Source organism: Tupaia chinensis, unplaced genomic scaffold (assembly GCF_000334495.1).
Source record: "Tupaia chinensis unplaced genomic scaffold, TupChi_1.0 Scaffold000077_1, whole genome shotgun sequence".
Lineage (NCBI taxonomy): Eukaryota > Metazoa > Chordata > Mammalia > Scandentia > Tupaiidae > Tupaia > Tupaia belangeri.
Window position 1 is genome coordinate 2,899,308 of NW_006159538.1, and position 12,588 is coordinate 2,911,895.

Below are 12,588 nucleotides of genomic sequence, written 5' to 3' on the forward strand. Positions count from 1 at the left end.
CTTTCAATTTTTCAACTCATTTGCTTATTTTATCTAAGTTGTTTAATTTACTGGCATAATGTTGTTTGTGGCATTCTTTATTAACCTTTTAATACCTGCAGGATCTGTGGTAATAGCTTTTTATTTATGAAATTAGTGGTTTGCCTTAGTTTCTCCTTTTTTTTAGAAGCCTTGCTAAAGATTTATCAAATGTATCAAAGAAACAGTTTGACTTGCGTATTTTTCTACTGTTCGTCCATTATCTGTTTTATTAATTTCTTCTCTTACTTTCATTTATTTTCTTTCTAATGTTGATAATTTGTAGTCTTTTACGTTCTTTTCCTTCTAGGAATTTCTAGAGGTGTATCAATTGTACTGTCCTTTTCAAAAAATAAGGTTTTGGTTTTGCTGAAATTCTTCATTGTTTTTCTGGTTTCAATTTTATTTATTTATGCTTTTATTTTTATTTTTGTTCTGCTTGCTTTGAATTTATTTCACATTTTTTCTAGTTTCTTAATGTGGAAGCTTAGTTCATTGAATTCAGATCCTTTCTCTTTGCTAACATAAGCATCTAATACTATAAATATCCCTCTCAGCAATAGTTTAGCAGTATCTCACAATTTGGATATGCTATATTTTCATATTCAGTCAATTCAAAATATTTTCTATATTTTCTTGAGATTTCCTTTTTGACCAATGGAATTTTTAGAAGTGTGTTGTTTAATTTCCAAGTATTTCTTTTAAAGGATTATTTACTTAATTTTATTTATTATTATTACTATTATTTAATTTGCACATGTGTTCACCAGAGAGAGAGTGAGAAAGAAAGAGGCTAGGACTGGGACTTGAACCACAGTCAGCCATGTGGGAATCCAGTGCCTTAACAACCACCTAGAGACTGGCCCCTAGAGGCTCTCTCACTATCTTTCTATTATTGATTTCAAGTAAGATTTTAATGCTTTTAAATTAGTAAAGGTTTGGTTTTCATAATAATTATTTATTTAATTTTAATTATTATTATTATTATTTAGTTTGTTACAGGGCATGCATGCTCACTAGAGAGAGTGGAGAGAGAGTGAGAAAGCAGCACGACAGGTCTGGAACTTGAAGTACAGTGAGTCATGTGGGAGTTCAGCACCTTAACCACCATGACACCTGTTGACCCCTAAGGTTGCTTTATAACCCATCATAAGATCTTTCCTGCTAAGTGATCCTTGTGTACTTGAAAAGAATGTGGTTTCTGTAGTTAGGTAGAATGTTCTCTAAATGTCAATAAATCCAGCTGGTCAATGGTGTTATTCAGTTTCTACATACTCTCAGTTTTCTTTCTAGTTGCTCTATGAGTTACTGAGATGGAAGCATTGATATATCTAACTATAATTGTGAATTTTTCCTTTATTTTCAGTCAATTTGTCTTATTTAAAAAAAATATTTGGAGAGGTTTTTGCTATAGGGTGCGTGTGCTCGCCAGAAAGACAGAGAGAGACAGAAAGCGAGAAATCACCCCCCAGAGGGGATGGCCATGCCGCAATCCCTTCTCCTCCATTCTTCTCTTGGGATCTTGGGCACGCTTACACACATACCTGGCTTGAGTTTTAAGCTTCTGGGTCTGGGACTCAAACCACAGTTGACCACTTGGGAGTCCAGCAACATAGCCATTATGCCAACTGCTGGTCCCCATTTGTCTCATTTTTTTGCTTCATATATTTTGAAGCTCTGTTGTTAGATGCACACACAGGATTATTATACCTTCTAGCTGAATTACCTCTTTTATTATAGCATAATATTCTTTTATGTTGCTTATCATTTCTTTGCTTTAAAATCAATACAGTAGTCACTCCAGCTTTCTTGCTCCCCTCTACACACACACACACAGGGTGCTTGCACTCACATGGAAGAGAGAGAGAAAGAGAGAGAGAATGTGAAGAAGTACCCCCTCCCCCACCATGAAGCATGGTCATACAGTGATCCCTTCCATTTCTCCCTTCCATCAGGATTTAGGGTATGCACACACATGCACCTGGTGTGATTTTTAAGCCACCAGGTCCCAAACACAAACCTTATAGTCATTCATGTAAGATGCAGTTGCCTTAGCCACCACACCCCCAGCTGGCCCCAGCTTTCTTTTACAGCTATTTCTATGGGATGTCCTTTCCTATCTTCTTACTTTAATCTTCCTATATTACTACATATGAAGGATTTTTCTTAAAGATAGCATAGGTAGCGTAAAAATGGGCCTTTTTCTTTTCTTTCAATCTATTCGACAGTCTCTAAATTTTAATTGTTATGTTTAGACCATTTGTATTTAATGTAATTCTTAATATATTTGGCTTTAGGCCTACCGTATTATTTGTTTTCTACTTTCTTCCTCTTATTTATTTTCTCTGTCATCCTTTCTATTTCTTTTGAACAGTTTGAAATATTTATTTATTTATTTATTTATTTTTAGTTTTGATTTATTATTATATTTTTTAAAATTTGCTATAGGGCATGTGAGATTACCAGAAAGAAAGCAAGCCCCCTGATCTGGGACTAGAACTATGTTGACCATGTGGAAGTCCAGCACCTCAACCACCATACCACCTGCTCGCCCCTGGAAACATTTTTTATAGTGTCTGATCACACTGCTGTCCCCTTCCCACAGATCTCCATCCAGTCAGGATCTTGGTCGTGAGTATGATCAGCATATTTCCGGTCAACTTGGGATTTAAACCTGTAGCCAGAAATGTGGCTTCTCAAATGAAAACAATTTTTATCATTCAAATTTAATTTATCTATTATGTTGTCAACTATATATTGTATTCTATTTTTATTTAGTGGTTATAAAAGAATTGAAATATACATACTGATCTCCTCACAGTGTATTTAGAATCAATATTTTTCAGTTCCAGTGGAATATAGAAAACTTACCACCATATACACCATATAGGTTCCTTACACACACACACACACACACACACACACACACACACACACACACACATTTAAATCTCCATCAGACAATTTCATTAGTTTTGCTTTCAATATCCATATATTTCATTTTATTATTTATTTATTTATTTTTAAAAGTTTTTGCCTTAGGGTGCATGTATTCACTGGCAAGAGAGATGAAGACAGTGAGATGGAAAGTAAGAAATCACCCCTTGAGGGGATGATCACACCGCAATCCCTTCTTCTCCATTCTCATCTTGGGATCTAGGGCACGTATGCACATGGAGTGATTCTCAAGCCACTGGATCCAGGACTCAAACCATAGTCGTCCATGTGGGAGTCCAGCAATGTAATCTCTACACCATCTACTGGCCCTAAATCTTCATATATTTTAAATAGTTTAAGAGGAGGACAATAATTTATCATATTTAGTTAGGTATTCACCATTACTGTTGCTCTTTCTATATTTGTGACATTCCAAATTTTCCTCTAGTATCATTTTCCTTGTGTCCAAAGTCTGCTGACAACAAATTCTTTCAGTTTTATTTTATCTAAAAATGGCTTTATTCCTCCTTCATTCCTAGAGGATATTTTTATTAGTTGTAGAACTTTACATTGACAATTACTTTCTTTAGCAATTTTAAATGTTCTACTTACTTCACCAATGACACAAATCTAAGAACTTTCAATATCATCTCACATGTGCCTAGGGCTCTGTGCATGTTTATTCATTTACTCTTTTTTATTCTACATTTCAGATTGGGCAATTGTTATTTATCTATCTTCAAAGTTACTGACTTGTTTCCTTTGCGTTATTGAAGCCATTGGTGAAATTTTTATTTTGGTTAGTGTATTGTTTCAGTTCTGAAATATTTAATTGGTTTTCATTTTTGTCTTCTATTTCATTTTTGAGAGTTTCAATCTTTCCACACATTTTAAGAATATTCATACTGATTTCTTTGAATATTTTTGTAATGGCAACCTTAGTCTTTTTCTAATCATTTCAACATCTGAGTCATGTCAGCAAGAGATGACATTGTTGGCCTGTGGCTTGCCTATTCCCCTATAAGATTTTTCTAGTTATTCATATTCTGAGAAGTGTTCAATGTATGTGCTGTCAATTGTGAGTATTGAGACTCTAGGTTTTATTTAAGACTAGAGAGAATGTATTTAATTTTAGCTGGCAATCAATCTGCATAGGTTCAGCCCACACCTTCTAAACCTTTCATGGGTTTTGATGTCAATATCTGTTCTTTTTAAAAAAGATCTTGCAATGCTATTTGGATCTGCCCTGTATATACAGCACCCAGTGACCTCTATGAACCTGAGTGGTGGTGGTCTATACTGTAATTCATTTGTTGGATTCTTTGTTATTCTGTCTAGAGACAGACCCACTGCTTCAGGGAGAATCCTGGCTGCTGGGCCCTCTCTCAGTTGTAGATGACTGTGGAGGGTGCCTGTGTGTTCTGCGCTAGAGAATGGAAAACAAGGGGGACTTCTGTGTGCCTGTAGTGGTTCTACCCAGGTGGCATAGTGAGTCAGGTCAAGCTGAATACTGATTCCAGGTTCAATTTTCTTTTTTTTTGTTTGTTTGTTTTAATTGCCAGAGGGCTAGTGTACTCTCCAGAGTGACAGACACAGAGACAGAGAGAATGCACTTCCCAATGGAACATGATCATGGTGCAATTTATTCTCTATTTCTCCATCCTGTTGGGATTTGGGCATGCATGCACATGTGCCTAGCATATATATTTTTTTTGGGGGGGGGAGAGGTTTTTGCTATAGGGCATGTGCGCTCGCCAGACAGACAGAGACAGAGAGACAGAAAGCGAGAAATCACCCCCCGGGGGGATGGTCACGCCGCAACCCCTTCTCTTCCATTCTCCTCTCAGGATCTTGGGCACACACGCACATGTGCCCAGCATGAGTTTTAAGCCACCGGGTCCAGGACGCAAACCACGGTCAACTACGTGGGAGTCCAGCGACATAGCCATTACGCTAACTGCTTGTACCCTGCCTGGCATATTTTTCAAGCCACTTGAGATTTGAACCACAATTGGCCACATGAGATCTGGCTGCTCCATCAACCACTAAGGTATGGGGTTACCCCAGTTCACTTTTTCTCTTTTGTTTTTTTTAAAGTTTATGTATTTTGTTCATGGTAGGCTGTGTGTGTGAGAGAGGCACTCTTGACAGGGCTGATCATGTCACAGTCCCATTCTTGTAGCCCTCTAGCTCATCAGACTCTCGGGTATGGGTACTTGGCACTCTTCAGGTCAACCAGGCCAGGAATCTGAACCCACAGTCACCATGGGGCTTCTAGCACTGCAGTCCAGTATGCTGCAGACTGTGCCACCACTATCTGATTTAACCTTTCCCCTCAGTTTTCACACTTTAAAAATACAAATATTACTTACCTAATAAGTGTGTGGAATTTCTTAGCATAAGCGATCTATAGTGCAGCAGGAAGAATTTAAGAACTAGGTCTGAATTGCTTACGTGGATTTTCCCCCCTTTTTCTATGAGTGTTGTTAAAAAATGAGGGAGTCACAGTATTTCAGCACCCCCTCTTTGCCATCAGTCTGAATTACTCTCAGTACTTAGAGGCTGGATTGTCATCAGAGTCAGGAGGCAAACACTGCCCTATAGAGTTACAGAATGCATACCAGGCAGCCTTCTGCTTCCCATACTAACTGCAGAATGGGCCCTTAATGCAGCTTTGGGGAATTCTTGGGGGCATCTTTCAACTTAAAGACAAAGATGATGGGCTAAGAACCACAGTCTCAGTGAAAGTCATGCAGGTCAGAAAAACAAACAAACAAATCATCAACAACTCGGAGGTGTTACAAGGCTGAAGAAAGGCTGGAGGAATAGGATATGAAGATAGAGGTCCATGTGTGGTCCCACAGGGCTGAGTTGACCATGTCTTAGAGAAGTAACCTGGTGTACACTGAATACTGTTCCTCTCATTTCTGAGTAGTGATAATCATGATATATACTTAGAGCGTATTGGAAATAGGTCTGGAACATTCCTCTTCTATCCTTCTTCTTAGCCTAAGTCCGACATTACTAATCAAATATGGGATTCTTTCTTTTTGATCCTATACATAGCCTTAGTATACTCTGTTCGGGACCCAAGAGGACAAACCAGACAAGTACTTGGGTCTAGACCAGTATTCCAACAACAGAGAGGCAAAAATCTAAATCTTCTCATTCCTGGTTTACTGTTCTTCTTTTTTTCTTTTTCTTTTTTAATTTTTTTTTTGAGAGGATTTTGCTATAGGGCGCATGCGCTCACCAGACAAATAGAGAGAGACAGAGAGACAGAAAGCGAGAAATCACCCCCCAGGGGGATGGCCACACCACAATCCCTCCTCCTCCATTCTCCTCTCGGGATCTTGGGCATGCACGCACACACACCTGGAGTGAGTTTTAAGCCACTGGTTCCAGGATGCGAACCGCAGTCGACTACATGGGAGTCCAGCGACATAGCCATTACACTAACTGCTGGTCCCGTTTGCTGTTCGTCTTGATCACATTGTCTTTCTATTTTTAAAAATCATAAATAATGGTGGCAATTCTACATGTTAGTAGGCATCATTTAGCTTCCAAAGGAATTGAGGGTGGTTTCTTTCTGTTTTTATCAAAGACAAGGATGTTTTAACATGAATGGTTAAAGTACTTACATTTGTTTTTGGTCCCAGGAAGACTTTCAGAGGCATTGAAGAGGATTCAGAACCCTGCAGAAAGATGAACTGTGTGCGCTGCAGTAAGTTTCTTATAACTTCCATCACCTAGACTGAACTCGACTTGTTGTGTATCAGTGTATGCTCAGACATGTCCGTGTATGCGTGTGCCCATGTGCATGCATGGTTTTGCATACACACCATCCCAGGACTCCTGCACAGTGCAACACATACAGGTACCATGTTCACATGCATATTTCACATGCTGACCTACATGTGTGCTGCCAAGAACCGGTGAGAGCTGTGTATTGGTATGTATGCATGTGTGTGAGGCTGTCAGTGACTTTGACCCACAATGCCTGTCTCCAAAGCCGTTAGTATAGGGAGTGTCATGGCAGATGCCACCGCGCTGCTTCTTGGCTGATTCCCCAGCCCTCATTAACATTGACAATTGCTCTACATCCTTCCTGTCACTAGGCTGTCCCAGTAGCTGGAAGCCTGCCAATCAGAGGCTGAAACTCCTGACAGTATCCCGGGGATCCACATATCTGTCCCCGTCAGCCCTGGAATACTCCCCAGCGTCAGCAGGAGTGAATTCACAAAGTTCAGTCCATCTAGCCTGTGAAACACATCTCCTGCCAGACCCTTTTTAACCATCAGGCTCTGTGCCTATCACAGCCCTCCACCAAGCCTGTGCTCAGGATAGGCTGTGCATGGATTTCAGCCCAGAGCGTGCCAAACCTGTGGCGCATGGGCCCCAGGGCAGATGGAGATGTGACCCGGATGATGGCATTGTGTGCTGTGGAGCAGCAGAGGAAGAATTTCTCCATGCAGAAGGGCTTTCCTCCACCTACAATTTTTAGTGCCCTCACGTGTAATTAATTCTCAGTATCTATAGAAAAATTACAAACCAATGTACTGATTGTGTATAGAAGATAAAAGCTGAGATCAAAGACTGGGCACCGTTTAGAAACACGGCTGTTCTCTCTCAGACTTGCATGGTCCACTTGAGGCCAATATAGTTGGAGTTAAAAACGAACTGCTGTTGGGGCCGGCAGGTAGCGTGGTGATTACAGGTGCTGGACTCCCATATGGCCAATCGTGGTCCGGGTCCTGGACCAGGCAGCTTGCTTTCTCTTTCTCTCTCTCTCTCTGGTCAAATTAAAATAAATAAATAAAAATAAATAAAATAAACATTAAAAAAACTGTTGTTCCCTTCAGTTCATCACTTATTGAGCACCTCCTATGTGACAAATGCTGTGGGAGACTCTCAGGAGGAGCTCCTTCCCTCGAACCACAGTCTCAGTGAAAGTCATGCAGGTCAGAAAAACAAACAAACAAATCATCAACAACTCGGAGGTGTTACAAGGCTGAAGAAAGGCTGGAGGAATAGGATATGAAGATAGAGGTCCATGTGTGGTCCCACAGGGCTGAGTTGACCATGTCTTAGAGAAGTAACCTGGTGTACACTGAATACTGTTCCTCTCATTTCTGAGTAGTGATAATCATGATATATACTTAGAGCGTATTGGAAATAGGTCTGGAACATTCCTCTTCTATCCTTCTTCTTAGCCTAAGTCCGACATTACTAATCAAATATGGGATTCTTTCTTTTTGATCCTATACATAGCCTTAGTATACTCTGTTCGGGACCCAAGAGGACAAACCAGACAAGTACTTGGGTCTAGACCAGTATTCCAACAACAGAGAGGCAAAAATCTAAATCTTCTCATTCCTGGTTTACTGTTCTTCTTTTTTTCTTTTTCTTTTTTAATTTTTTTTTTGAGAGGATTTTGCTATAGGGCGCATGCGCTCACCAGACAAATAGAGAGAGACAGAGAGACAGAAAGCGAGAAATCACCCCCCAGGGGGATGGCCACACCACAATCCCTCCTCCTCCATTCTCCTCTCGGGATCTTGGGCATGCACGCACACACACCTGGAGTGAGTTTTAAGCCACTGGTTCCAGGATGCGAACCGCAGTCGACTACATGGGAGTCCAGCGACATAGCCATTACACTAACTGCTGGTCCCGTTTGCTGTTCGTCTTGATCACATTGTCTTTCTATTTTTAAAAATCATAAATAATGGTGGCAATTCTACATGTTAGTAGGCATCATTTAGCTTCCAAAGGAATTGAGGGTGGTTTCTTTCTGTTTTTATCAAAGACAAGGATGTTTTAACATGAATGGTTAAAGTACTTACATTTGTTTTTGGTCCCAGGAAGACTTTCAGAGGCATTGAAGAGGATTCAGAACCCTGCAGAAAGATGAACTGTGTGCGCTGCAGTAAGTTTCTTATAACTTCCATCACCTAGACTGAACTCGACTTGTTGTGTATCAGTGTATGCTCAGACATGTCCGTGTATGCGTGTGCCCATGTGCATGCATGGTTTTGCATACACACCATCCCAGGACTCCTGCACAGTGCAACACATACAGGTACCATGTTCACATGCATATTTCACATGCTGACCTACATGTGTGCTGCCAAGAACCGGTGAGAGCTGTGTATTGGTATGTATGCATGTGTGTGAGGCTGTCAGTGACTTTGACCCACAATGCCTGTCTCCAAAGCCGTTAGTATAGGGAGCGTCATGGCAGATGCCACCGCGCTGCTTCTTGGCTGATTCCCCAGCCCTCATTAACATTGACAATTGCTCTACATCCTTCCTGTCACTAGGCTGTCCCAGTAGCTGGAAGCCTGCCAATCAGAGGCTGAAACTCCTGACAGTATCCCGGGGATCCACATATCTGTCCCCGTCAGCCCTGGAATACTCCCCAGCGTCAGCAGGAGTGAATTCACAAAGTTCAGTCCATCTAGCCTGTGAAACACATCTCCTGCCAGACCCTTTTTAACCATCAGGCTCTGTGCCTATCACAGCCCTCCACCAAGCCTGTGCTCAGGATAGGCTGTGCATGGATTTCAGCCCAGAGCGTGCCAAACCTGTGGCGCATGGGCCCCAGGGCAGATGGAGATGTGACCCGGATGATGGCATTGTGTGCTGTGGAGCAGCAGAGGAAGAATTTCTCCATGCAGAAGGGCTTTCCTCCACCTACAATTTTTAGTGCCCTCACGTGTAATTAATTCTCAGTATCTATAGAAAAATTACAAACCAATGTACTGATTGTGTATAGAAGATAAAAGCTGAGATCAAAGACTGGGCACCGTTTAGAAACACGGCTGTTCTCTCTCAGACTTGCATGGTCCACTTGAGGCCAATATAGTTGGAGTTAAAAACGAACTGCTGTTGGGGCCGGCAGGTAGCGTGGTGATTACAGGTGCTGGACTCCCATATGGCCAATCGTGGTCCGGGTCCTGGACCAGGCAGCTTGCTTTCTCTTTCTCTCTCTCTCTCTGGTCAAATTAAAATAAATAAATAAAAATAAATAAAATAAACATTAAAAAAACTGTTGTTCCCTTCAGTTCATCACTTATTGAGCACCTCCTATGTGACAAATGCTGTGGGAGACTCTCAGGAGGAGCTCCTTCCCTCAAAGGGCACTGCACTTGGAGTGAAAACTGTCAATGCAACAGACTGAGCAGCTTAAACAACTGACATTTATTTTCTCACCATTCTGGAGGCTGAAAGTTCAAGACCAAGGTGCTGGTAGCATGAATCCTTCAAGGGCCTAGAAGAACACCTGGGCTCCAGGCCTCTGCGTGGATTGCAAGTGACCACTTCCTCCTCTGACGTTACATGGTCTTCTCTTTGCATGTGCTTCCTCCTCAGAAGACCACCAGTCCTACCGCATTAGAGCCCACCCTCATAACCTCATTTCAATTCAATTTTCTCTTCAAAGACCCCCATCTCCCAATCTGGTTATATCCTGAAGTATCAAAAGTTAGGACATTAACATATACATTTGGGAAGGGGTCAGGGACACAGCTCAGCCCATTGCACAGGCTCAGGTCACGTATTTATCAAATATCACTCTCTCCATGAAGACTTTTTCGGTTTTCTTAGATAGAATTTGATACTTTCTCCTCCATGCTACATGGCAAGTACTTTTTGTTTTGCTTTTGTAGCAGACATGATGTGTTTGGATAACTCTCTTCCCTACTAGTCCCAAAACTCTCTCTGTCTAGTTCCTGATGTGAGTGAAGGTTGTATGGGTGAGGAGATGGATGGATGGCACTGATAACAGCTTAGCAGGTGAAGGCACCATCTGGGGAACACCTCTGGAAAGAATGGGTCTCGGGAAGCAGAAAGGGCCTTTTCAGGAGAACCCTTGCCCCAGGTTCTGTTCACGACGTTAACCCTGATTCCAGTGTTCCCAGACCAGGCCTCTCCCCTGAAATCGAGAGTGCATTGCTCAGGAGCTTCTCTGGCATCCACAGGGGTCTTGTCTGATGGGTTTGTGACTCATGAGGTCACTTGGCAGGACAGAGAGACTGTTTCATCTCTTTCATGCCCCAGTCTTAGCCTGCTTGTTGCCACATTCCTTTCCTGGAATCAGTATGGTGGTAGCCAGACAAGGATTTTCAAATTAGAAAAAAAAAAGCTAAAATTGGGGTTGCAAATAATCACTGATGTGCTTCCCTGGCCCTAAAGGAACTGAAGCCCTAAATGTGTCAGAGTGACTGCCGGATAGGAACCTCCTTTCCCACACTCTTGGTCCAGAACACTCCTCTGGTATAACCAAGTTGCCCGCCTGACACCACCTCCCCAGAAGGCACCAGCATCTGGGACAGGAAAAGTCCTGCTTGCACCCACCACATCCTGAAGCTAGTTTTCCTAGATGTAGGTGCATGCCAGCGTTCCACACAGGGCCTGCCCTCTCTGTGCCTGTTGCCTTCCCCCTGGCTGGAACTCCCAGAACCCCAGGGTGTGGTACCCAGTGCCGTTCAATCCCCTCTGCTCTGCCCGTCTGAAACTGTACTTCGATTGCTTCTGCCTCCTCCTGGGTGATTTCCCTCTGGCATACCTGGACCAGAATGGAATTGGAGCTGCCCCATTCGACTTAGGACATCCTCTGGAGTTGCTTCGTCCCTGCAAAGGCCACACATTTGCCATTAACCTGAGCTTTCTGGGTCTGCTGGAAGCTGGGCTCAGGAGAGGAGCAGATCAGGCAGTCAAAGAGTGTGACTTCAGGTAGCCCCAAGTGTAGTGGCACCAGCAGCACCCTGGCACCTCTCTCAGCCCTGCCTAGGGACGTCTCTAGCAAACAGAACCCTGCCCAGACAAAAGCCATTAGACAGCACAACAGCATCCATACCCTGCCTTGCTCCTGGCATAAAGGGCCGGGCTAAATACCTTTGCAAAGCTGTCATTGTGCTGCCTCTTGCGCCGCCTTCCCGGCCATCCCTGCACTATCAAATCTTTCTAGGGCCCTTTGTTGTGAAACCAAATATAGAGCTACATTGTCTGGCCTTCCACCCATTCTGCCTGGATAAAGGGGCCCGGTCCCCAGACTGGGGGCGCACGGCTCCAGGCAGCCTCCTCAATGCTATCTCACTGCCACAGCCCACGCCGGGAGCCTGCAGCTCCCCCACCCACCAGCTCTGCTCCGGAGCTGGCGGCTGTGACATTGATACGATGTGTATTCTTTTCCATAGGTTCCCACGAGCATGTCACTAACCATTTCCTGGGCCTTATCACCGAGAGGAAAAAAAGGAGTGCCTTTGAAAAGTGGAAACAAAACATCAGGCCCCATTGTCGTGCGACTTCCCCGGCCACAATCTGGGCTCTCCATCACTCGACACGCAGAGACTACAAACACGGCCTAATACAGATACTCCGATCGGCAATTTGACCAGGACTTTCATTGTTTTGTATCTGCAATCTCTGCTCTGCGTGTTTGTGGCTTTTAAATCATTCTTTTCATTTCTCTCTTGACTCAGAGCAAGTCAAAAAGCCTCTGAAGACGGTAGTCACTGTGAGAGGCAACTTAGTCAGTTTGCAAACTTTGATGTGGCTTCTCGTGAGGTGGGAGCTCACGGTGCAGGCAGCCGGGTTCACCCAGCTCATGCTGTCCTCTCTCACCCTCTT

General features: G+C 42.9%; 1 long non-coding RNA gene across 1 annotated transcript in view; it reads left to right on the top strand.

Annotated features, from left to right (window-relative positions):
- LOC102469069 (uncharacterized) overlaps positions 1-12,340 on the top strand; it is an 18,792-nt gene extending 6,452 nt beyond the window's left edge. Inside the window, exons 2-3 of the long non-coding RNA XR_333675.1 lie at positions 6,615-6,679; positions 12,156-12,340. This is a non-coding gene — a long non-coding RNA (uncharacterized LOC102469069). The remainder of the gene's footprint in view (positions 1-6,614; positions 6,680-12,155) is intronic.
- Positions 12,341-12,588: the final 248 nt, after the last annotated feature.